Raw genomic sequence first — 27,099 nt, 5'->3', positions numbered from 1 at the left:
GGAACTATCTTCAGTTGCTCACTTATTTTGATGCTCTGGAGGACCTTAATTCCTTGGCTATCAGAAGCTATCAGAGCTAGTATTAACTCAAAAGTTTACTATGGCTTCATTCCACTAGTTACCTTTACCTTTTGTTTTTCCTTCTGATGGTTAAGCTTCGTGCAGCCTAGTGCCTGAAACACAGCAGGTATTTAACAAATATTTGCTTAAGATTACACAGATATTTTGCAGATAGTTGACTGACACCTTTACTAGGGCAATAGCTACTATGTAAGTATTGGTACTTGCATTGGTGCTTAAGTTACCCTTTCCAGATGAGGGAAGTTATTTTTATCTAATTTGTTGGGCATACAGTGGAAGCACTTTCCTTCTGGTAAAATCACCTCATTTTGATACTTTTGATCTATACTCATTCTGTTGATATTGGCTAACTGCAGCAAGCAATTTTCTTGTTGCAAATGTATACACAGTTTCTCCAGAAGCGGCTTCTCTTTGAGCCTTCAAACTTCTCTTCTCTAGAAAACATAGTCAACTTTCCAAGGGCAGTAATGGTTTCTGTACATTCATTAGTAAGTCTTAGTCTAACATGGTTTCTCTAACATGTGTTATGATATTGCCTCCATGATTCCATGTGTCCAGTGACAAAAAGATTGTAACTGCAGCTTTTCTCCTTTGGTTACAAAGTTCCTCATTGAAGACGAGAGGATGTGAACACTCTATGTTTAAGCAGTGTTTCATCGGTGGTGGAAAGCCTGTAAACTGTCTTCCAGTCTGATGATGTAATGGCCATGTTGCCTTTTCTTCCCACACTTCAGCACAGGGCTATGGATAATCGATGTTCTTTTCTTAACATCAACAAAGAGGGAATAATACATTTAGTGAGTAAATTACTGAGTGCTGCCTGCTACAGTGCTTGGAAGATCCAGAATGAGCTTCACTAGGCTTCTGTTCCGGCCAATATGTTTTTGCACACATTCTTAACAGTATATGTTTGAGGCTGTGCTGAATGTCAACCTACACTTTTAATTTTGTCACATGAATTCATCCATCCATTTTTCCATCCAACCATCCCTCCATTTATTCTACAAACTGGTTACTGCTCTAGGCAATGGGTATAGAAATATGCAAGACGGTTTGTCCTAAAGAAAATCCTAGGCTTGTGGGGGAAACAAGCAAGGAAATAAATAATTATAGCATATGAATCATGATATATAAATTATATATAATTAATATATAATCTATAAACAATACATTGATAAATAATACATATAAATTATATGTATAATATTTTTCTAAGGAAACACAGAAAAGGGATGACTGAGACAGTCTGAGTGGGTTCAGAAAAAATTTCTTGAAGAAGTTATCTCCACTGAGTCAGAAAGGATAAGCAAAGTGGTTCACCAAAAAGGAAGCAAAGAGGTACCAGGCAGCAGGAACCACGTGCACAAAGGCCCGGAAGTAAAAGTGTGATTCAGGTGACTGGGGCCCCGAGTGTGAGGAGGGGAAAGAAGTGGTGAGGAGAGCAAGACAGATGGTGGAGGGGCAGGTCATGAAGAGGCATTATCTTAAGGAGTGCAGTTTTTTTTCTTAAAGGTCATTGAATTTGTTAAGATATTTAAGATATAAATTACTTATGATCTGCACTTTAATTTTAAAAAACAAGGGTAGAGGGTGGCAAGAATGGAGGCAGGAAAATAGATCATTTTAATAGTTGACGTATGAAATGATGATAACCCAAACTAAAGCAATGATAATGGAGATTAAGAGAGAAAATGGATTTGAAAGTAACGACTCATAGTTGAATTTTGCATTTAGTTCTGGATTTTTCATGAAATAGAAGTTCCATGAATAGAAGATAGGGTTTATTTGGCCCACTATTGTATCTCCTATGCATAGCACAGTGACTGGCACACAACTGCTTAGGAAGTATTTGTGGAATAGATTGTATAATTAAAAATATATATTCAGCCCTGGCTGGTGTAGCTCAGTGGATTGAGCATGGGCTGCAAACCAAAGGGTCGCCAGTTTGATTCCCAGTCAGGGCACATGCTTGGGTTGCGGGCCAGGTCCCCAGTGGGGGCTACGAGAGAGGACACCACACATTGATGTTTCTCTCTCTCTTTCCCCCTCCCTTCCCCTCTCTCTAAAAATAAATAAAATCATTAAAAATACATTTATATTAAATTTATATTATGAATTTGGCAATACAGTAGGCAGTGAAGATACAGATGAACAAGGTAGGCAAGATTGTTGTTCTCATGGAGAAATTTTAGGAAAGGGAGAAACAAGTAATAAGAGAATTTGCAATAATAATCAGTGTTACAAATAAATTAAAATAAGGTATTTGGAAAGTGCTGGAGTGGGAGTCTCTAGGTCATCAAAGAATTTTAGGACAATGGATATTTGGTTGAAGATTTGGGAGATAAAAAAGGAGCCAGCCATGGATGGATCTGAGAGCAAAAGTTTCCAGACAAAGAAAATGAATAAGCAAATTAGACAGATTTGACAGAATTTGTTGACTGATTGGATGCAGGAGTAAGAAATAGGGCTAGGATGATTCACAGGATCTGGAAAATGTTATTTCTCTTATTTCTAATAAGCTTGGGAATACTGGAAAAACTACAGATAGTGACAAACAATGAGGTCAGCACTGGAACTGTTGACTTTAAGACACTTGTGATGCACTGCAATATGTGGATGGTAATTTACCTCTAAGATTCTGTTTAAAAACAGGAAGGATATAGACCACACTGCTAAAGGATGGTTGCAATAGTGTTATCCAAGTGAAACTTCTTAACTGACACTATCTCTGGTTGACTACATTTGCTGAAAGTCTCCCCAATACCCTGTGTTATTCAGGTCCAATAGACTCTGCTCTGTTTCCGAATTTTCTGTTAATGTGGTCATCAAATTGTAACATGATTATTAATTATCGGTAAGCTTAAACAGGACTGTTTTGAGGCAGAAATCTGGAAGTCTGGACTCTTCTATTGCATTCTTTGTTTGTTTTTGTTTTTTATTGAATCTTGATTGCATTTTTTCATTACCATTTAGTCCCTTTATACCTTCCTCCTTCCAGCAATCACCACCACACTATTGTTCATGTCCATGAGTTCTTTTTCCTTTTTGCTCAATCTCACCACCCCTAACTTCCCCTCTCCCATCAGCTGTCATCTGTTCTCCATCTATGAGTCTGTCTCTGTTTTGTTTGTTTGTTCAGTTTGTTCATTAGATTTCACAGATGAATGAAATCATATGGTATTTGTCTTTTCTCTGACTGGCTTATTTCACTCAGCATAATGTTCTCCAGGTCCATCTGTTGTGTCACAAAGGGTAAAATTTTCTTCTTTTTTACAGCTGAGTAGAATTCTATTGTGTAAATGTCCCATAGTTGTTTTGTCCACTCATCTACTGATGGACACTTGGGCTACTTCTATATCTTGGTGATTATAAATAATGCTGCAATGAACACAGGGGTCCTTATGTTCTTTTGAATTAGTATTTTGGGTTTCTTCAGATATATTCTCAGCAGTGGGATCTTTGGGTCAAAAGGCAGATTCATTTTTAACTTTTTGAAGTATCTCTATCCTGCTTTCAGAGTGGTTGTACCAGTCTGCATTCCCAGCAACAGTGCAAAAGGGTTCCCCTTTCTCTGCATCCTTATGAGCACTTGTTTGCTGATTTATTGATGACAGCCATTCTGACAGGTGTGAGATACTATCTCATTGTGGTTTTAGTTTACATTTCTCTGGCAATTAGTGACATTGAGCATTTTTTCATATATTTATTGGTCATCTGTATGTCTTTGGAGAAGGATCTATTCAGATCTCTTGTCCATTTTTAAATTGGGTTTGGATTTTTTTTTTTGGTGTTGAGTTTTAAAAGTGCTTTATAAATTTTGGATATTAACCCCTTATCAGATGTACTGGCTAATATGTTGTCCCATTCTGTGGAGTTTTTTTATTTTGTTGGCGACTTCCTTTGCTGTGCAAAACCTTTTTAGTTTGATGACATCCCATTTGTTTATTTGCTTTAGTTTCCCTTGCCTTCTTTATTATCATACTTCAACACTGTTTTAATTTATGCTTTCTTGTAAAAATAGCTTCACTCCTATTAAGAGTCTCAAAATTTCGGAGATTTCATTCACTGCTTTTTTCCCAATAAAATAATGTATGTGTCATATATAAGAATGTACCACCATTTTTCCATATTCTAACTAGACTTAAGGCTGTGGCTCAGACCGGTGTAATACACTACAAATATCTTTGGATACGTCTTGGGCTGGAGACATCTCCCTTTACAGCATAAAGTAGAAGGGAGAAAAATAGACTTCTTTACTGAGGGTACTTTTTCAGTTAATTTTGGAAGGTATTGTACTGAAGAATGACCCTCTGAGATAGAACCTGTCTCTTATGCACAGACATGCCAGAGACTGTCCTGCTGCATAAATACAGAGCTGCTGCAACTTCACCCTGAAATATTATCTCAATAAAAACACTTAACTATAAGGAATTCAACCTGATAAACCTATTTTACATGTCAGATAACTTTTAAATAAAAGTGCCAGAAAGCTAGACTTCATCAACTAATTTTATCAAGTGTGGGTAGGACTTGGTAGCCACTTGTCTTTGAACTGAAAGAACACCTGTGGCTTTCAGCTCCACCCCACATAGGCACTGCCCGATATAAAGGCACAAACAAAGTATCTCTCATCTAAAATTAAGCTTCTCCATCAGCCTATTATAACATGGCTACTTCCATTGACAGTTGGATCCTGCCTACTTTTTTTCGTTCTATAGTACCAAACTTAAGTTTTATTTTCCTTGAGTTTGATTTTCTACCTTCATGGATGTACTTGGCTTTTATCCAGCCTGTTTGCTGGGGTTCCTCCTCTTTAATCTGCTTTCTACTCTTAGCTCTGTATAAAATTGACTGGTTAAGTTGCCGGTCATGTCCAGCAGGACTCGCCATGTAGATCGAATCTTACATTTCAGGAGTCAAAGTCCATTAAGGAGCATTGGCAATTGTCAAGTCAGCCTTGCTAGATTTTTACTGACACTCTCATTTTTCTAAAGCAATGTGTTGACACAAGGTCATATTAAGTTGTGTCCATTGAATATTAGTTAAGAATTCCATTCCTGAACTTGTTTAAAGAACATGCTGTAGGAACTTAGAAATGCATCAACACTGTTGAAGATGACTCATAAATTGCTGATAACAACTGAAGTAAGTCCTTGTCAGTCCTTCCTAACTTTTGCTACTTGAGAATGCTTTACATATGCATATAAACAAAATATAACTTTTCAAAATTTATAAATATGATTGCTACTTATATTTTTCCACATAGTTTAAACTTTTTTAAGTTATTTACTTTTTGCATATTTCCTCCTCTTCACTCTATTCTTTTATCTTCTCACTCCCACTCCAGCCTCAGGTGACCCAAATATATAACCACATTGCTTATTTTATTTTTCTAGATGTTTATCTAATCACATACAAAGAGAAAGGGTTGTGGAATTATTTGTTTTATAAAAATAAAATTATATTATATGCAGTTTTTGGAATCTTTTTTCTTTCAGTAATAGCTTGTAAAAAATCATCATTTTAATGGCTTTATGGTATCAACATTATTTATTTACTGTGTTAACTTTTATTTTCCTATTTTGTTGTTTTGATCACTCCAAACACTGCTGCAGTAAACCTTATAAGTTAGGTAATCACCAACAGTTTTTGTATGTTGAATAAGCTAGAGACTAATTCCCTTTTATTTCACATGAGTCCCCAGTTGTACCAATGATATTAATTAAATAGTGCACCCCTTCCACTGATATGTAATGTGCCCATCTTGTCATATTTAAGATCCTTATAAACACTAAGATTTCTGATTTTGTATTTTGCTCCTAGATTCTGCCTGGACCTCCTGGAAAGCCCAACCTCAGCTGGGCAGGACTGTGGGGCATCTGGAGGGTGGTGTTAGTAGATCTCAGTGAGGGGAAGGTGCAGGCCAGACTCATGGAAAGGTGACGGGAATGGCCCCAGAGCCACATGACTCAAACTGTCCTGGATTCTTCCCAGATCTCCTGGAGTGCCTAAATTCAGCAGGGAAGGGCCACCAGGAGCTGGGATTGTAGGGCTGCTTCAAGTTCAGGGGGTGGGGCTAGTGGATTTCCATGAGGGAAAGTCTTAGGTCAGGGTCATGGATGGTGAGGAAAAAGGCCCCCTGTCAGAGCCACACGACTCAGGAACGGATACCCTCTGAGTCTGTCTGGACCGCAACACCCCAGTTCCAGGCAGCTGACCCCAACATGGCATTAGCTCTGTACGGTGGGGCAACAGGGTGACCAGAGGGTGGGGCTAATCCTTTCCCCCAGGCTGATACCATATAGAGGGGAGTGTTTCACCCAAGAAAGATGGTGTCTGCAATGTGAGAGAAGGACTCAGCACAGGCTCCTGGAGGCTGTTCCTTCAGATCGCTCCATGGAGCCATAAACCTCAGGCTCTCCTCACAGGGTTCTAGTCTGCTCTGTCCTCCCTCTGCTGAAGTCCTGGGTGAGCAGTTGTGAATGCAATTTTGTTTGATGACCCTTTAAAAGGGTACCTGTGTTTCTAGCATTTCTCCCTGGTGAACAGAATCCCCACTGAAACTCAAGCCAGATGTTATATGGGTACCTATTCCCAGCTCTGGCATTCTTGGCTGTGGAGCCTGCCATGGGGTTGAGACCCCAGACTTTTTAGGGGGAACCTTGACAGCTGAGATATCCCACCAGAATCTCAGACCTCAGCCTGTGGGAGCAGGACAATCCCTTTTCACAACTCTGTCTTTCCTACCAGTCTTGATGTGTTTTCTTTGGTAAATCCTTGGTTTTAGAATTTCCGTTCAACCAGTCTTCAGTTGGTTATTTAGGTTGATTGTTCTACATTTAAGGTGTAATTCCAGTTTGGTTCTGGGAGAAAGTGAATATAACCTCCACCTCCTCTGCTGCTGTCCCTTAACAGCTCCATAAATTCTGTTATCCATAATTCTTTTTTTTCCCATATACATTTTAAGATTATTTTGTCCAGTTAAAATCCTTTATAATTTTAATTCAAAGTAGGTTAAATATATACTGTGTTTAATTAATGAGTAATTTGGGGAGTAAGATTTTTATGATATTAAGTATTTCCATGTAACAAATGATTTTATCTTTTCATTTATGCAGATCATCTTTTATGGCCTTCAATAATAATTCATTGATTTCTTTTGGAAGCATTATGCCTGTCTTGTTAAATAACTTATTTCTAAATGTTACTTAATTTGTATTTCTATTGGGAATGAAATATTTATTTCAGTTTCTATCATCAGTGTTGTTTTTCTAGAAAAATCTGACTCCAGCCATCTTGCAAATATCTTTCTTCATTTTAGTAGTATATTGGGGCTCAGATTTCCAAGTGTATGTAATTGTATGGTGAGAAAATACTATAACTGTGGCTATTAGGTATTTCTACTAACATTTTTAGTCAGATGAACTATCTTTGAAATGTAAATTTACCTCTAGAGTTGGGCAATATTGAGCAAGTTTTTCAATATCCTTAAGTTTTATTTTCCTCATCTATAAAATTAAACTGATAATGATATCTATATTAAAGTGATACCATGTAGATTAAATATGTTGGTAGATATAAATCAAGTTAGTATAATGCTGGCAGGTATAAAATAGTGTGAAGTGATGGATACCATGCTACTATAGCTGCTGAAGAAATTATAGGCAGACAAACAGTTTAAGTAGCAAGCATAATTTTTTTTGTAGAGAAAAGAAGTGAGAGAGAGAGAGAGAAAGGGAGATAGATAGATAGAGAGAGAGAGAGAGAGAGACATTGATGTGAGAGGAAAACATGGATTGATCGCCTCACATATGTGTTCCACCCAGGGATCAAACTTACAACCCAGGTATGAGACCCAACAGGGGACCAAATCCCCCAAACCCAGTGTACTGGAAGCCACAACCGAGCCATACTGGCCAGGGCTCTTAACTATTTTTAAATGGAAAATAGATATAAGATTATAAATTGGCAAGATAGAATAGCTTTGATTATTCTAGGTAGCAAGACATTCTCCAGAGTAATATGAAACAAAAAGGGACCCCCCCAATACACTGATAGTCAACTATTTATTAAAATATAATCCAAGAAAGATTATGTATGTCATCTAACGAGTCTTTTAAAGTTAAAAAAACAATTTAAAAACCCTATAGAGAAATGATGTCACATAAACAAAGGAAAATAAAAGAGAACTAGGATGATGAATCAAATTCTGTGAATTGTGGAAACCACTGGGAAAAAAGAATTGAACTCATAATTTGACTGTGGGAGAAATGGATATATTCAGTATAAATGTCTTCTCACATCATTTAGTTCAATTTCACTTAATATATTTAACTGTAATAAAGGAAGATTAATACAGTTTATTTAAATATTAACATTTATTAAAATCTAACTAATTGGAGTACATTCTCTAGGAAAGCTTTTTCTTGATTTAAAAATGGGTCAAAATGAGCATCTGTCAATTTGAGGAAAAAATTTCCAGTGTTTTGGCTTCTTTATTCTTCTCTCAACTTTGCTAGCTCTTTACAAAAATATAACATTTAGAGAAAGACTGTTAACATTTAAATTTTTATAATTTAGCTAAGAAAAGCTTTTTCCAAAATGATTATATTACACGTGTCAGAAGAGATAATATCAGAAGTCATTAACCCTCATTGCCACCAGAGCAAAACAAAGGGGAATACAAATTCTTCACTCAAGTTATAATAAAAGCCTTTACTAACCAAAAAGAGAGGACAGAATATTCAAATTGCTATCTGTAAATAGCATATGGGTTTGGGAATCATAACTGATATCATGATAATTTTGACAACATATATATAGTAAATATATTATATTGGTATGTGATAATGATATAACATAATAGGAAAGTTATTGAGTAAATTTCAATCTGTATAATGCAGGAGTCATAATACATGCATTTATTGTGAATTATTAAAAAGTACTTAAAGTTATTTTCATCTAGTTGTTGAAAATTACCATAACTCTCAATTCTGCTACATTTATTAGTGTAATCCTCATGTACACAGATGGTATAAACTGACCCATTCTCAGGACACACAATTATGGGCTGTATATGAGAAAACAAATTTGGGTTTGGGATGATCCAGGAAAATCTTTCTGAGGGGAGAAGAAGAGTCTATTTTTGTTTATGAATAGCGACATCATTTTCTTGATCAGTCAGTCACCCAGGTTTAAGAGTGCAATTCATAATTGCACAAACCATTTCCTTCCACTTTACCCTCTTCCAGATTGTGATAGAAAAGAAAGGTTGTCTTTAATTGTCTCACTAGTGCCATTTTCTATTATACACCTGTTGGGATATAAATGCAATCCAAATTTTACCTTTTCAATTTCTGACTAAAGGGGTTCTTTGTTGGATATTGACATAGAAACTTGTCTAAACTGTTCTTTATGTGTGTTTTGATTGGAAAAAAGAAACATTTAGTCTTCTTATAAAAATCAACAGTAAGTTATCTTGCTTCTTCAAAGCTATGGGTGGTACAGTCATCAAATGACCCTGTTCTCATCATGTCACAAAATCAAGAAAAAAAACTTTGCTATAAATATTTTCCTTGTCACCGGTAATAACCTATTGAACTTTTCTCATAAGAAAACAGGTGCAGCAGGAAAGGAGTGAATTATTAAATGAAGTCAAACATATGGAACTACTTTTTAAATTTTTATAAATTCCAATGGATTGTTTTAGGCAGAAAATCTTATTTTTTGTGTTCTCTGCAGCTGTTCTTATACCATATGTTATGGTGGTATACTTAATGTATTAAAAGATTCATGGCAACACTAAACAAGTCAGCAATAATTTAATGCAATAGCTATGAGAGTTTAATAACATCGCACACTATTTATGAAAGCATCCATAACATTAAAATCTTCTTTATTCATCTTTATGTCCTTTTTGGCTGTTTGCTGCCTTCACCTGAACTACAGTATATTCAGGAGAAAAATTATCCCCTGTTTCGATAGATATGCCATCTTTTCTTGGTATTGGCCTCTTATTTACAGAAATTGTGTCTCATTCTACCCAGTACCATAGTCTCCAGTCAGGGACAATGTTCTGCCTTACACTCACTGCCATAATGATAAGAATGTTCAGTCATAGCAAAAATAACATAAGTTAACTGGAATTAGCATGCTTGTGAAATATTGATGGGGTTCTTGTGTTCTACAACATTCTGATTAAAAACAACTTTTCTAAATTGTCCAGAATCAATCTAATGGTTTTGAATTAATCTTTATATGATCTTAATGGGTATTTAGGAAATTACATTGTTTTATTTAAGCCAAGAACACTGTGAAAACATAACAGACCTAAACCCTGGTATAAGACATATTATATTTATCACCAAGCAAGTATAAAAATAACAAAGAAAGTTGACTATTTGACCTTAAAAGTATCATAAAATAATAAATAGTAGCTAATATTAAAAATACACAGATCTTCATTTTTCATTGTATAAACAAAAAATAATACTTTGATATTTATAGAAACATTGTTTCTATAAATACATTTTTCTTCAGTCACATTAATAACCCATATATCTACCTAAGGTTTTGCTTAAGTTTTGACTTGCATAAGTTTGCCATAGTTCAGCATGAGAATATGGGACACACGATATCTCATTCAGAGTATGGTGTTGCACTGTGGTGCAACACATTATATGGCCTCTTGTTACAGTTATGATATATATGTGTCCTTGGGCCTTCTGGTTTCCAGTATTCTTTCTGAGATAACAAATGGCATTTATTTCTTCATTCCTTCACTTATTCAACCATTATGGATTGGTGTTCAACTTTGTGCAAGGCAGAATGCAAGGTTACTAGGATAAATAGGGTAAAAGGACTCAGAGGATAGTTCTTCAGGAACCATAGGTCAGATAACTCAGAAAATCCTAAACGGGCCCCTCCATCATGGTGATTTGGTGTAAATATCTTATGGCTTATGGTTTAGTGGGCAGGGCAGGTGAGTCTCATACCAGCACTTTGGCTTTCTGAGCAGTTGTTATCTGCACCTTGCTGGGTAACTGCCATTGTGAGGCCAGTAGACAAAGCAGGAAGAGCAAAATTGCTAAACTTGGCACCCAGAGGCTCTCTTAAAATTCCCAACACAAAGCATGAAGGGAAAAGAGAAAAGAAAACATCAGAAGACTTTTGGCATTGTATTATTGGAGTAGCCTGCCTGGGCATGGCCTCCTCCTTTTCGAATTTCTTTTTATTTTGAGCAAAGACTACGGCAGTATTTTGAATCCCCCCCCCCAGGAAACTTCCTTTGACTTCTTTTTTGTTCCCTCCTGCAAGCATAGGAATCATTTTCATTTATCATGCATCAAATATGTGCAAACACCACTGTATACATATTGTATTAGTTATAATGCCTAAATATATTATCGGAAAACTGAATTTCAAAGAGGCTTAGTCACTTGCTATCAAGCACATAAGTGCGAGAGATTTGAATTCAGGTTGCCCAAGCCCCCCACCACTTGGCCGTGATACCCTTCCTGCTCCCGAAGCAGCCAGGGAACCACAGGGTGGGTTAAGAAGAAAATAATCTAGATTTTATTTTGTGGAACTAAAAAAATACATTACCAATAGAATTTTTGATTTTCTAAAATAATGGGGTATTTTGGAAATTTGCATGGGATTTTAAATGTTAAAAAATTTTTGCTATGTAACCATTTTTAAATTAATTTTTTATTGTTGTTCAAGTACAGTTATCTGCCTTTCCCCCTCACCACCCCCCCAACCTTCCCCACCACTGCAGCCCTTCCCACCTCCTTCTCCTGGTTCCACCCCCTTGTTATTGTCCATAGGTCTTTTATACTTGTTCCTGTAAACCCTTCACCCTTTTCCCCCATTATTCTCTCCCCTCTCCCCTCTGGTCACTGTCAGCCTGTTTTCTATTTCAGTGTCTTTGGTTATATTTTGCTTGCTTGTTCATTTTGCTGATTAGGTTCCTGTTAAAGGTGAGCTCATATGGTATTTATCTTTCACTACCTGGCTTATTTCACTTAGCATAATGCTTTCCAGTTCCATCTATGCTGTTGCAAAGGGTAGGAGCTCCTTCTTTCTTTTTGCTGCATAGAATTCCATTGTGTAAATGTATCATTGTTTTTTTGATCCATTCATTTACTGATGGGCACTTAGGTTGCTTCCAGCACTTGGCTATTGTAAATTGTGCTGCTATGAACATAGGGGTGAATGGGTTTTTTTGGATTGGTGTTTCAGGGCTCTTAAGATATAATCCTAGTAGTAGAAATGCTGGGTCAAAAGGCAGTTCTATTTTTAGTTTTCTGAGGAAATTCCACACTGTTTTCCATAGTGGTTGCACCAGTCTGCAATCCCACCAACCATGCACTAGGCTATTTAACCATTGAGCAGCTCACCTAAAAGCTGTTTCTTTTTCCAAAGTATTATCTACTTTTTATTACATACCTTTCAAGCAATAATCTTATTCTACATGAGATTAATAAAGATTTCTGGATTTTCATTGCATCAGATTATAGTTAAAAAGAATTTATGATATATCAAAAATTAATATTCTCATTTCATCTTATTTAGTAATACCAAAGGGAGAAGTCAGTGCATTTGTTTCAAAATACAGATAGAAAAAATGTCAGAAAACAATAGAAGATATTTTAAGAAAGTTAATCATATTTGTTATGCTTGTATCCAAGTTCTCAACTTAAAAATAGGCCAGAGTTAAAATTATGCTGCTTTACTTATTTGGTACTTATTTTGCAGGTAGAATAGAAATAGAAAACAAAGTCAGTTCATTTCATGGAATTTTGTATCATCTATTCAAAACCTTGTCAATGGAATGTCTGCCAGATTTTTTAAACAATATTTTTTTATTTATTTTTAAACAGAGGGGAAAGGAGGGAGAAGGAGAGGGAAAGAAAGGTCAATGTGTGGTTGCCTCACACCCCCCCTACCGGGGACACCCCCCCTACCGGGGACCTGGTCCACAACCCAGGCATGTGCCTAACTGGGAATCCAATGGGCAACTATTTGGCTCACAGGCTGGCACTGAATTCATCGAGCCACACCAGACAGGGTGTTTGCCAAGTTTTTTAAAGGAGTAAATTTGACTTATAAACCAATATTGAATGTTATTCATTATATTTGATAAAAATATACAAAATACAATGATCCCTCACCTATGGCAGGAGTTAGGTTCCAGAAACCACCGTGATACGTGAAAATCCTCGAAGTAATGGCGTTATATATTTTTTATTATTCATATATATTTTAAGGCTTTATAAATCCTTTCCACACCTCTTATTAACCTTTTCCACTCTCTTATTAACCTTTCCCGCACTATTATAAACACTTCATATGCTCTTAAACACTTTCTATACTCTTAAACCTACATAATTTTAACAACATATAAAATTCTATACTGCAAAATCCCGCGATATAGCAAAAACTTCGTGATACAGAATTAGATATATTTTAAAAACCCATGATACAGTGAAGCAGCAATAAGTGAACCGCGATATAGTGAGGAATGACTGTGTTATATAAATTACTGAATTTTGGCTGAAGCAAGAATTTCAGGTTTCTGATTGTTACTATTAAAGGTAACAGCTATCCACTGCCCAAATCAATTAAATTCATATTTTTCATTGACTTTTTCTCCCACAATTTACTGAGATTTGGTTCTGCCTTTATCTTGGATTAGACTCTTTTGATATACTTCTTTCTAGGACAGTCTGAATAATTTTTTTAAGTGCTAAAATTCCTATCCAGAATTATATCTAAATGAAAATATAAAACACTAATTTCTTAGTGATAACTTTAGTAGAACAGAATTCCATTATTTGACAGTTTCAGAGAGATCACCAACCACTAAATGCTCCTTCCTTCAGTACAGCAGTAGAACACGCTGCGTACCACCTATTCATGGTTGGTGGGGTTTTTTTATGAGAGCAGTGTCATCAGGGAATGTGCAGAAGCTGCACTTGGGCATTAGGGAAGATTTAAAGATTTTGTAAACATTTCCAGGCAGAAGGCCTTCAGGAAGCTCGGAGACTTTACTAAAACACGTCTACAGCGAATCATAATTGCATTATAGATATCCAAATACAGTGTTTTCATGGTCTGCTTCCCTGGCAACAGTATTTGGCAGCTTAGAAGAGGCCATGTTGCCTCACAATTCACTGTTCTTCATTATTCCCTTCTTTAGAATATATTTTAATTTTACATGATGTCAGGGAAATTCATTCTATGTGAAAATACAACATTTTCTTATCAATACACATAGTCAAAGAATGTATCTAAAATAGATATTTACTTTTTAATTAAAATAAATGGCATATTTATTAACTAACCCAAGAAAATAAAGAGAATGTATAACTAAAAGTGTCAGTTTAAGCCATGTATTTATATTTCCAACATTAAAAAGACCCCTGCAAGATAGCGACACCCTTTTGACCTCTGTAGTATATACTCTCTTAAAGGCTAACAAAGAATAGAACGGCCGAAAGGATGCAAGTGAAATGAGAAGATAGAAAAACACTGCCTTTATGCTTGAGTTAACTTTTCAATAATCAAGAGGCAACTGCAGTGGACAAATTGCTTAATGAGAAATTATCACAGAGCTTAACTTCCTATTTATTTCTGTTCCTCACAATCAATCAAGTTCTCATCAGGTGCCTACCATTGCTTGGCATTTCTCTAGGCACTAAAGAACCACCTGCCTTCCTTTAGCAAATGTTCTTTGAAAACCTTCTTTATGCCTCATGTTGTTATCAATATGAAGGTGAATAAAGAAGAGAGTGTTCTTTCTTTTGAAAATTTTCAGTTTTCTTGGGGAAACTGATACATAAAAAAATCCAGCACAATGTGATAAAGGCCATCATAGAGGAATATACAAAATGCTAGGGTAGCAGAGTAAGGATAATTGACTTGTTCCTGAAGTGTCAGGAGATACTTTACAAAGTGACATTTGGATTGTACTTTAAGAATTCATAGTGCATCAAAAAGGAGAGAAGGACAAAATGAAACATTTCTCCTCTTTCCTCAGTCACCCCACGCCTGTGTTAGACTCTGTAGTCCCATACCCCAGTCAAGCACCTGTAAAAGCCAAAGTTTTCTTGCCCCCCCCTTCTCCATTGGCATGCTTGGCAAAACCCAGCAATGTAACTGACTCTCTGAAGAAGACTGCTCACGTGGCTGAATGGATATCTTTCAAACATATGAGGTTAAATTTCTAATGGATGTTCAACATTGTCAGACAATTCCAGGACACCACCCTAATACATTCGCTCTCTCTGTCTAAGAGAACTGCCCTTTCTCACTTTCTCTAATTTCCTCAATCTTCAGCATCCCCTACTTACTCTCCACTAATGATTCTTCTTCAGGCTTCACAGAGAAAAACAATTAGTTGAGAAGGTTTTCCTGTTTCCACACCCAGGCCACCAATCTCTGTCTATCTCCATTTTGCCCAGGACCCTTATGTTTTCATGTCAAAGGGACCCTTGCCTCCATGGCCACCTCCTCCATGTGTGCTCTGCCTCTCGCCCCCTCATCTCCTCAAGAATTTGCTCTTGTAACTGTTTCCCTCCTCTCTTGCATCATTAATTCCCTTTTTTTTTAAACCAGATTATTACCATCAGCTTGCAAGGATGCTTTAGCATCATCCATCTTAAAAAAAATCCTTTCCACACCACATTTTCATCCAGTTAATGGCTGCCTTCTCGTGGTTCCGCTCTGCAGCTAAACTTCATGAAGGTGTTGCGTATACTTAGTTTCTTCTTGTTAAATGTCATACTTCAACTCACTTTTAGTTTTTGTGTTTACGGATGTTATGGCAATGCAATCCTGCCCCCCTAGGTGAGTGCTCAGGGAATGTTTGCTAAATTTTGGGGTGACTGGAAGCTGGGCTTTCAGAATATTGCTCTGTCTCTCATGTTATCATTGTACCTTCGTTGTCTGAAGTTATTTACCTATTTCTATTTTTTTATCTTATTATCTTCTTTTGCTAATCTCTCCTCTCTCCACCACTCCAATGAGGCTGTACCTAATGCATCACTGAAATACGTTTATCAAGCTCCTATCAGTGACCTATATACCACTGATGTCAGTGCTCAGTTTTCTGTCCCCATCTTACTTGACTATGAAAATGCCACCTTTCACAAAGTTCTTCCTGAGCCAGTCTAGCTCCCAAATCAAAACAATTAGAAAAACCAAAATCTCTACCAACCAATCAGTCAAACAACCCTGCCAAACTTAACCATTTTCTATGACATCATCCTGTTTCCTTTAGAACAATTACCTATCACTTATTTGTTTATGTGTTAATGGTTTGTCTCCTTCTGCCAGGCTTGAAAGTCAATGAAGAAGAGAGAATTCGTGTTCATTTGTCATATCCTCTCACACCTAGAATGGTGTCTGTCACAGTAGGCACACACACTAGGTACATGTAGTTATTATTAAACTGGTTTATAAGAAAGTCATATGTGATACAAAGTCCTGTGTAGTAAGAACTTATCAGTAGGTGCACAGAGATACAAACCTACAAGTCATATTTAGTGAGTTAAGTAGGGGAGTGATTGGAGGGAAGGTAGGGGTCAGACTGAATGTCTTGTTTAGTGATTTGGAGTTTATATAAGCAAAGGGAAGCTCACATTTAAAAATTTTATATTCTCTCTTAAATAGATCCCTACATAATGAATCTTCTTTTAACAAAACTAAAGCACATAAGTATATATTTAAATGTGTATCCATTTAATTGATTATAATAATTAGAGATGCTTTTAAAGATTCTATTTAGTATAAGAAATTCTTTTCCTTTTGCTTTTAGAAATTGCATGAGACTTTTAATCAAAGTAAAGTTCTAGTGTTAGAAATTTGTTTAATTTAGAAATGTTTTACAACAATCAGAAGAGTCAATAGCCTTAATAACATTTTAATGTAAGTAATTTGTCTAAAATGTCACTGAATATTCCTTTATAGAGAATGTGTTATTCTTACTTTTAACCAGTTCAGGCAGCATAATATTTTTAACCTAACTTTTTAGAACAAACATAAACTAAAAAGCTAATGCTTGATGAAAGTTATAGCATTTTAATCTGGTTAATTTTATTTCTTATTAGAAAATTATAGGGCATTTATAACTGGAAAAATATTGCTATTATTTACTGTTAACAGAAGGTTTTTAAAAATATTTTTTAAAGTGTTTAAATAGAAAGGAAAAATTAATAGAAATACAGCATAGTTAAATAAGGATTAGAGATCTTTTAGAGTGTAAATAATGTAAAACTAAACATAATAAAATTAGGAATATGACAGGGAAGAAATAATAATTTTTAAAAGCCAAGAAAGGATAAACCAAAATCTCATTTAACTAAAAAATAAATGTAAAATATACATTAGAAGAGATTAATGTCATGAAGTTAACTTTTATTTTTTATTATTAATTATTTTTATTTTTTATTGTTTTTGTCATTACCATTTAGTCTTTTTATAACCTCCTCTCCCCTACAATCACCACACTGCTGTCCATGTCCATGTGTCCTGTTTCCTCAATCCCTCCACCCTCTAACCTCTCGCAGCCGTAGCTCTCATCCTGCTCTCCATCTATGAGTCTGTCTCTATTTTGCTTGTTAGTTCAGTTTGTTCATTATACTAAGTGAAATATGCAAGTCAGAGAAAGACAAATACCATATGATTTACTCATATGTAGAATCTAATGAACAATCTAGTGAATTTTTATTTTTAATATTGTTCAGGCCCTGATATTAAATATCACAAAAACTGTCAAAAACTATAGCAATTACTAATATTCATTCCCCTTGCATCTGTTCAACAGAAAATCAAGTCTCTTTTATTATGTATTTTGCATATTGAAAGACTTGAATTAACCCTGACTTGAGTAGAAAGGAAAGTGGAGACACAAGAAAACAGAACATTTATGTAGGGTTAGATATATTTCATTTGTTTTAGTGTTTATTATTGAGCCAACTCTCAATGACAAAGTAGTCTATTGTTTACTCATCAAGAGTCCTTTTAAAAAGTAAAAATCAAAACATGAATGGTGGAGAAACCTTAAAATGCTGGAATAAAACATCCTGAAGTTCAATTTTTTCTGTACTTATCAGAAAATACAGATGCTTCTTCTAACCATAACCATAACGATGTGGTTATGTCCTAATAAGCTCATTGTTAATTGATACTATCATAAGCTGAAAAGGCACTCAATACACTTAACTTACGGGACATCACAGCTTAGCTTAGCCTACCTTACACATGCTCAGAACACTTCCATTAGCTTCCAATTGGGCAAAATCTTCTTGCTGTCACTGCCCTACATTGTAAAAGAATATGGAACTGCATATTGCTGGCCAAGGAATAGATTAAAATTTAAAATTCAAAGTACAGTTTCTGCTGGATGAGAAGGGTTTTTTGCACCATAGTAAAGTGAAAAAAAACCAAGAACAACTGTAAGTCAAACCATCCTAAGCTGGCAACTGCCTATACTATAAAAGGGTTCTAGAGAAAAATCAATTCACCAACACCTATTGAGGGCCCACTACTGCTAAGAATGTGCTATTAAGAAATTTGTATGCAGTTATTAACAACCACACCTAAAACAAAAGCATACAAATATACTAAAGCAACAAAATACTAAAAGATACTTCCTATCACTTTCTAATAAAAAGATTTTTCTGAGAAAAAATAAAATATATATCACTCATGCCAATCTTTTCCAGCATATACTCAAGTTTCCAGAATGCCAAAATACGAGGTTTGTGTGGAAAAAGTCAAGTCATTGTTGACATAACAAAGACAGTTTTTGCCACATCCATGTAATCTGGCAGCCAAGCAGAGTGGACTGGAATGCACATGCATGAACAATGATGAGTTCACTGTATTAGTCAGTGGGGGCACTAGTCCCCTTTGAGTGAGCATGTGTACTGTGTGGCTGTCACATTCTAAATGACTGAGCAAGTAGAACATCAAATGTACATCAAATTTTATATGAAGCTTGAACATTCCTGCACAGAAACTATTTGGATGATCCAGAAGGCCACAGCTATGGGCAAGTGCTGATTGGCAGCTTCATCATGACAACGTGGCCAACTCAGGTATCACATCTGGTGCAGCATTTTTTGGCAAAACATCAAATCATCCTAGTGACTCAGCCATCTTACATCCAAGATTTGGTAGCTTGTGACTTCTGGCTTTTTCCAAAACTAAAATCACCTTTGAAAGGGAAGAGATTTCAGACCATGAATGAGATTCAGAAAAATCCAATGGGGCAGCAGATGGCAATTGGGAGAACTGTGTGAGGTCCCAAAGTACAATGTTTCTTGTATCTTGTATCTTCTACAATAAATGTCTCTATTTTTCATATTACATGGCTGGATACCTTCTGGACAGACCTCATGTACTTCTTTTGTTTAAATATTTTCCTGGTACTAAATAATCACAAAGTTCACTTTCTCAACTATGACCCAAACTATAATTTATAGTTTAAAGGAGGTAATGATCAGCCAGTATTCTGTAAAAATAATGACACTGAAGTTCCGATAAATTAAATAATTCATAAACAAGCAGCAAGAGCCTGAATACAAATCCAGGTTGATTTGACTGCAAAGTTTATACCCATTCAAGTACATTATGGCTCCTCCCAGGTGACTCAGCCTTAGCTAACCATACTATTCTTAGCTGTAATTTTATGTCGAAAGTAAGCTAAGAAGGAATACAATTAGTTTATAAGAGAGACAGCTTTAGCCTTTCCTTTTGTGACTCTTTGGAAAGTGTATGTTTGATATTTTAGAAGGGACTCTAATACTTATATTATTATAGTGCATTATAATTTATAGAATGGTTTTAAATATAACATAACTATCACTCATTTCATTTGAATTTAAAGTATAAGACTAGGTAAGAAGAAGTAAAGAGTATAGGAAGGGGGGAGTAGGTACAGAGAATAAGTAGCATAGACGGTAGGTAGAAAATAGATAGGGGGAGGGAAAGAGTAGTGTGGGAAATATAGAGTCTAAAGAACTTGTGATACATGGACATAAACTAAAGGGGGGGAATAGTGGGGGAGGAGGTGTGCAGGGTAGAGGGGAATGAAGGGGGGAAATAGGACAACTGTAATGGCATAATCAAGAAAATATATTAAAAAGAAAAAAAAGAGTATATATAGTTCTAAGTGCAATTCTTTACAACCAGAGGTCACAAATATGATTACCCCTGGTTAACTAGCTTGTTAATTTTTCACTTTTAGTAACAATAACCCAGAATGGATGGTACCATGGGTTTAGCAGAACACCATGCCTTATAAATCAGTATACATTGGTAAAAGCATAAGGTAATATGATTATAAAAAAACATTGCAGCATTATGTACTATAGTTACAAAAAACAGAGTTAACATCAAAAACCTACTTTATAAGCTGCACCTGATAATAGAATTTTTTTGTTACAATAGAACCATGGAACTTATTGATATATTTTATTAAAGTAATGCCAAATGAAATAAATTCTTTAATAGAATCACTGAAATGAGAACAAAAAATAACTTAGTCCCACCTGTCTAGTTCAGAAGACATCTTATTTTTGAATTTTTCTTCACTATGCTGACAATGATAACTGATAGTAAAATAGATAGCAAAGAAAGAGAGGTTTCAAAAAGGAAAATGTAACAACTACATTATGTTTTTGTAAGTCTGCCTATAATCTTACTTAAAAAAATAAATGAACTAATATAAAATATTAAAAAATTGTTGCAAATGAATAGAAATCTGAGTGATAAATTATAGATGTAGCATATTTATTATCATTCAGGCAGGAAAAAATAAATATACAGGATACATATTATCCACATGTGTACAAATACTCATTTTTATAAATAATTAAGCATTTTAGTACATAAATGCAAACTCTCCCCTTGACCTCTATAAATGTTTCAGAAATGAAGTTGATAATTTCCTCCATGAGATAGTGCTTTTTTAACTTTTAAGAGTTTATGTTTGAAAATCTTAGAACTTTTTATGTCTAAACAATCATAAAATTACAAAAAGTTCCAAAGTACTATACATATAACTTTTCTGAAACATTTGAGAGTACACTGCAACCCTGGTGCCCCATCATCCTATGTTGGGGATGCACAAATAGTTCGGTGTGCATTTGCTACAAGCAAAAACATACTCTGACCAAACCAAAATGCAAGCATCCAAATTAGGAAATTAACATTGATACATGGCTGCCATCCAATTCTGAGTCCATGCAAGTTCTGCTACTTGCTCATTATATATATATAAATATGTGTGTGCGTGTGTGCGCAAAAGAACCAATTCAGAATCACTGTTTTTAGTTATGTCTCTCTAGTATTCTTCAATCTGAAATACTCTTTCAGTTTTCTTTCTTTTTTTTAAAATTTTATTTAGTTATTTTTCAAGTACAGTTTTTTTGTCTATTTCTCCCATCCGAGCCTCCCCTGCCCCTTGCTCCCCACCTCCCTCCCATTTCCACCCTCCTTAGTTTTCGTCCCTGTGTCCTTCCTATTTGTTCCTCCAAATCCCTCCCTCTTTTCCCCCTTAACTTCCCTTCCCTCTCCCCTCTGGTCCCTGTCCCCCTGTTCTCTATTTCACTGTCTTTGGTTTTATTCTGCTTGCTTGCTTGTTTTGTTGTTTAGGTTCCTGTTAAAGGTGAGATCATATGGTATTTGTCTTTCAACACCTGCCTTATTTCACTCAGCATAATACTTTCCAGTTCCATCCATGTTGTTGCAAAGGGTAGGAGCTCCTTCTTTCTCTCTGCTGCATAGAATTCCATTGTGTATATGTACCACAATTTTTTGATCCATTCATTTACTGATGGGCACCTAGGTTGCTTCCAACTCTTGGCTATTGTAAATTGTGCTGCTATGAACATTGTGGTGCATGGGTTCTTTGATATTGATGTTTTAGGATTCTTGGGATATAATCCTAGCAGTGGAATTGCTGGGTCAAAAGGCAGGTCGATTTGTATTTTTCTGAGAAAATTCCATACTGTTTTCCATAGTTTTATTTCTTGACTTTTGTGATCCAATGTCTTCCATCAGTGGTACTTTATGGTAGCTCAGGTTTTAATTTATATTTATAATTTAAGGGGGTCTTTTTTTCTTAGGGCATGTCTAGATAAGGTGTAATGTTCTGACACCTTTGAATATGAGTGTTATGTATGGGTCCTTAGGCATTCAGAGAAGGGGGGTACTGTAGAGTTTCTGAACCTTTGTTTTCAGAGGGAAATCACTAAATAAAAACAATGATGCGTAAGGAATACAATCACATATTATGGATACACTATGTTCTAGTTTTCAAGCATACATAGTTTAGTAGCTTTAGAGTATTATTTATGTACTTACTTGGGAATATTTTTCTTTATTCCTTAATAATTTTTTTCTACAGAGATTTCATAGATGATACTGAAATATAATTCTATTTATGAACCAAGTAAAATCAAGCTCAATAAAATATTCTCTTTTGAGAAAACATACTAGAAACATTTATATCGTTAAAGTTATTTATTTGAAAAACTTTGGTACTTTAAAACTGACAGGGTCTTTTCCTTGTACTCTTTCATAGTATGCTATATATTTTTATGTTACTTTACATAAAATGCAAAATAATCTACTGTCAGAGGAAAATAAAAATAGGCCATGAATATATTGGAAATACACACAGTTGGAATTTTAGAAATAATACTTTTCTAGATTCCACAGCCCTTTTTTCCCTTTCTCAGAAGCATTTATGATCCAAAAGAAGTTACTGATACCACTTCAAGTTTAAAATCTCCACTCTAAATTCTTTCTTCCAACAGCTTTTAAGAGTTCCTTATGCACCAAATTCGTCTAGTTTTCCCCTTCAGATTTGTTCATCAGGGTTTATTCTACATTTTGGTATTACCCCAGTAATTCTCCTGACACAGTCTGAAATACTCCTCTTAGTCAGTGTATTGTGGCAGCAGATTGAGGAATCACGCTTCATAAGCCTTGTACACTCATAAGGCAGGACAAATACAAACATTAAGATGAGCTTAATCTGTGTTTATTTTTCATATTAATTCATATTTTCAAAATCATCACAGATAGTTATATAAAATCAAATTTACCTTTTTTTAAACAAAGTCATAGCCATACATATTATAATGAACAGCCCTATTTTAAATAAGGTGTTAGAGAACACCTTAATTTTTTCTCATAAATATGAAAAAAAATTAAAGGTAAAACACACCATTATTACTAACCATTTATACAGTGTCCAAAACAGATAATGTCCTTTTTTTATTAAAAATCATGAGCATGTAATTCTGTTACATAACACTATCACACTTAAGCACATCATATGACATTTTAAGTGAAATGTTCAAATTGCTGTCCGTCTCATGTGAGACATTCATGCGCCTCCCCAACCACACTCAGGCAGGTGTTATTTTTGCTAGACTCTGTATGTTGTTATGTTACGTCCGTAGAAATGGTTCCTAAATTTCTGGAAAACCATTTATGAAAATGGTTTTTAAATTTCATTAAAAAATACTATATCTATGCCTTTCTTTTTATCTTGACATACATTATGTTCCTTGATTAAATGTATCACATTTTAAAAATATTTTAAAATATATTTTATTGATTATGCTATTACAGTTGTCCCATTTTTTTTCTCTTCTTTTTTTCCTCTGCCCTGTACACCCCCTCCCATCATCATTCCCCCACTTTAGTTCAAGTCCATGAGTTGTACATATAAGTTCTTTGGCTTCTCCCTTTCCCATACTATTCTTAACCTCCCCCTGTCTATTTTGTACCACATTTTAATGACAAAAAAGAAATATGTTATACCACTTTTGCATTTTCATTACTTGTTATAAATATTAATTTAATTAATTTGAAATTACTTTCTTCTCTTGTCCTGCCTTAGCTATTATGTATATCTTGAGAGAGAGAGATCGAGAGCATGTGTGTGTGTGTGTGTGTGTGTGTGTAAGTCTGGAATTCAAGCCTCATCTGCCTGCCATTGGGCAACCCCTATTATTTATCTTTGTCCTCTTCTATCTGATGCTCACCAAAGACTCATCTGATTATAATATTTGTTATTCCATATAATTTTCTATGGGGAAAAAAATCAACTTATAAAATTTTGAGGTCACATGACAGATATTTCCTATTTGAGTTGAGTGCACTTTTGTTTATTTATTGAGTTGAGTGCTCACAATAGCCCAGGCACTGCTACAGGCTCTAGAGATTTATCAGTGACATAAAAGAAAAAAGAAAACCATGTCCTTAATGGAACTTAGGTGCTCCTAAAAAGATCATCTCCAGGTAAATAGAGTAAAAATAATGCAGAGAACCATAAATGCTATGAAGGAGATCAAATGCAAGAGTGAGATGGTATATGGCCTCAGAGGGGACAGACAACCTTATAGGATGTGATCGGGGAGAGCCTCTGGGGCGGCAGCATCTGAAGAGGTGTCCAGGTTTTTGGTGTCTCTGGGCCATGATGGAAGAAGAAGAGTTGTCTGGGACCACACATTAAATACAAAAACACTAACAAAAACTGATAGGCAAAAAAAAAAGGTTTTAAGTAAGTTTATGATTTTGTATTGGGCCTCATTCATGGCCATCCTGGGCTGCATGGAGCCCATGGGTGAAAGGCTGGACACCCTTGGGAGAGTAAGGAAGATCTAGTCATGCAATGATTTGTGGTATGAGAGAATTAGAGAAATTGTTAGTGCAAAAGCGTCAAAATGGGAAGAAACTCATTTCTCACTTGCCCTAAAAAAACATACGGTAATTGAGAGAATAATTCTGCTATGAAAAAATATTGTATCTTGAAATCTAAAGGTTTTCCTTTTTGGCTATCTAGTTTCTTCAGATGTTCAAAGTCCTTAATTATTACTCATAATCAAGACAAATTATTTCAATGACTTTAAGCAAATGTATATATGAAAAAATTAATTTTCTCACTCATTGATATACCTAGAGGATGATCACAAAAATAGTATAAAATTTTATAATGCTAACTTCTACTTAATAACTAAAAGAATATGTTCTAGAATCTACACATATCAAAATGTCTCTATCAGTTTACTTAAGAGATACATATTTGAATAGATGACATATCATAATTCTTTCACATTTTTACCTCTTGCAGAGATTGTCAGGCACATATATTTTAAAACAGAAGACAGAAAGAAGAGAAAATCACTGAGAACCCACTGAAGATTTGCGTCTTAGTTGTATCCCTGAGGAAATTGTGAGCTCTCTCTTCTTGGAGTAATTACTATAAAACTAAATTGTTTTTCCTAAAACTCCATTTTTAAAAATTTTTATTGGACATACAAAGTAAAGAGGAGTAGAACACTCTCGTATATCTCTCAGTTATAGGTCCAGATTAGTGATCAGAAAGTACTGTGTATAATACTTATTGAAAACATAGTTTACTTTTATTCAAGACAGAACTTTGTTCTGTAATTCTCATTTTATAGACACTAAAAACTAAGATACAGGTCTGCATATTTTATGCTGGTTTTGGTTCTTTAGATCTTGTCTGTAAGTTAAAAAATGAACACACTAGATTGAAAATAACTTTGAAAATGTTTTTAAATGTGAAAACTGTAACAACTATACAAGTTATACACATATTAACTCTATCAAGGAGACCCAGTGCCATTTCTACACATCTTTTTTTTTTTTAAAGATTTCACTTATTTCTTTTTAGAGAGAAGGGAAAGGAGGGAGAAAGAGGGAGAGAAATAGTGATGTATGAGGGAAACAATGATCAGTTCCCCCTTGCACGCCCCCACCTGGGGACCTAGCATGCAACCCAGGCATGTGCTCTAACCAGGAATTGAACAGGTGATTTCTTGCTTTGTGAGACCCTGCCCAATCCACTGAGCCACACTAGTCAGAGCCATTTCTATACATCTTTATGATGTTTTTCAGGCCAAAAAATAATTGAATGTATATTATTCTACTTACTTTAATTGTTTAATACTAGACCACTATCTCAAAGCCTACAGAATAGCCATGCACCCATTATGAGCATTACTCATTACTCATTACTCATTACTCTGAACTGTTCACACAGCTATCTGACATAAATTCCATAAATGCTATATGCAGTCAGACTTTAATTTATATTTAAATTTTACTTTTTTAGACATATATTTAAAAACATGACAACCTATGTTAGATTTATTTTATATTTCACACCAAAACCATTATCTGAGAGCAGAAAAAAAAGGATTCTCCTCCCCACACTCGATCTTTTCTCCTTGATCTAAGTGTATATATTGGGGACACCTGCTTTTCACCATGGTTTAGTTTCTGCATAACCATATTTTTATTCTGCTTTAAATGTAACATTTAAAGCACTGTGCATGGAGATGAAGGCACAAGCTCCATTTACAGGAGATCGATGCTGAACCGGGCAAATGCTCCATCATTCTCTCATCTGTGCCCCCAGCCTGGAAGGGTGTCTTGTATCAGACCTATGCATAATGCTGTGGATTAGAGATGCCTCTTTAAAGTTCAGGGTCTCCAGATGTAGGGATATTTTCTCTTTTTCATGTTCTCTCTTTGTCTTCTACTTATGGAGGAATGAATCTATGTTTTATCTTTATGTATATATATATATATATATCTCTTTATGTATATATATATATTTATCTTTATGTGTATATATATAGTGAAATCCATATCATTACTGAAAGTTTTGTATTGAACTGACAAAATTATATATAATAGCATACATAAAATGTACATGAAGGTATTTTGTTAAAATACTGGCTGAAAAAAGTAGATAAAATTCAGTCCAGTTTGCTTAGCAAAAAGATTTAAGAAGTAAAAAATAAAATTGAGTTTTCGTTCAGCAGAGGAAAAGTTTCTAAGTCTTACTGATTTTTGAAAAATCAATCACTGTACTCAATATTTTCCTGTAATACAGTCGGAAGGTAATAATAGCAACATGGTACTTTCTGTACTTTAATTGTAACATACACAAGTCATGTT

General features: G+C 35.0%; 1 protein-coding gene across 1 annotated transcript in view; it reads right to left on the bottom strand.

The window, feature by feature from the left end:
- The window catches only part of LRRC7 (leucine rich repeat containing 7), a 491,093-nt gene that overhangs the window by 207,798 nt on the left and 256,196 nt on the right, over positions 1–27,099 (bottom strand). The window lies entirely within an intron of this gene.

This window comes from Artibeus jamaicensis, unplaced genomic scaffold (assembly GCF_021234435.1).
Source record: "Artibeus jamaicensis isolate MK-2021 breed Jamaican fruit bat unplaced genomic scaffold, CSHL_Jam_final scaffold_1019, whole genome shotgun sequence".
In the NCBI taxonomy this organism is placed as follows: Eukaryota; Metazoa; Chordata; class Mammalia; order Chiroptera; family Phyllostomidae; genus Artibeus; species Artibeus jamaicensis.
This window is presented reverse-complemented; position numbering and strand designations above follow the sequence as displayed.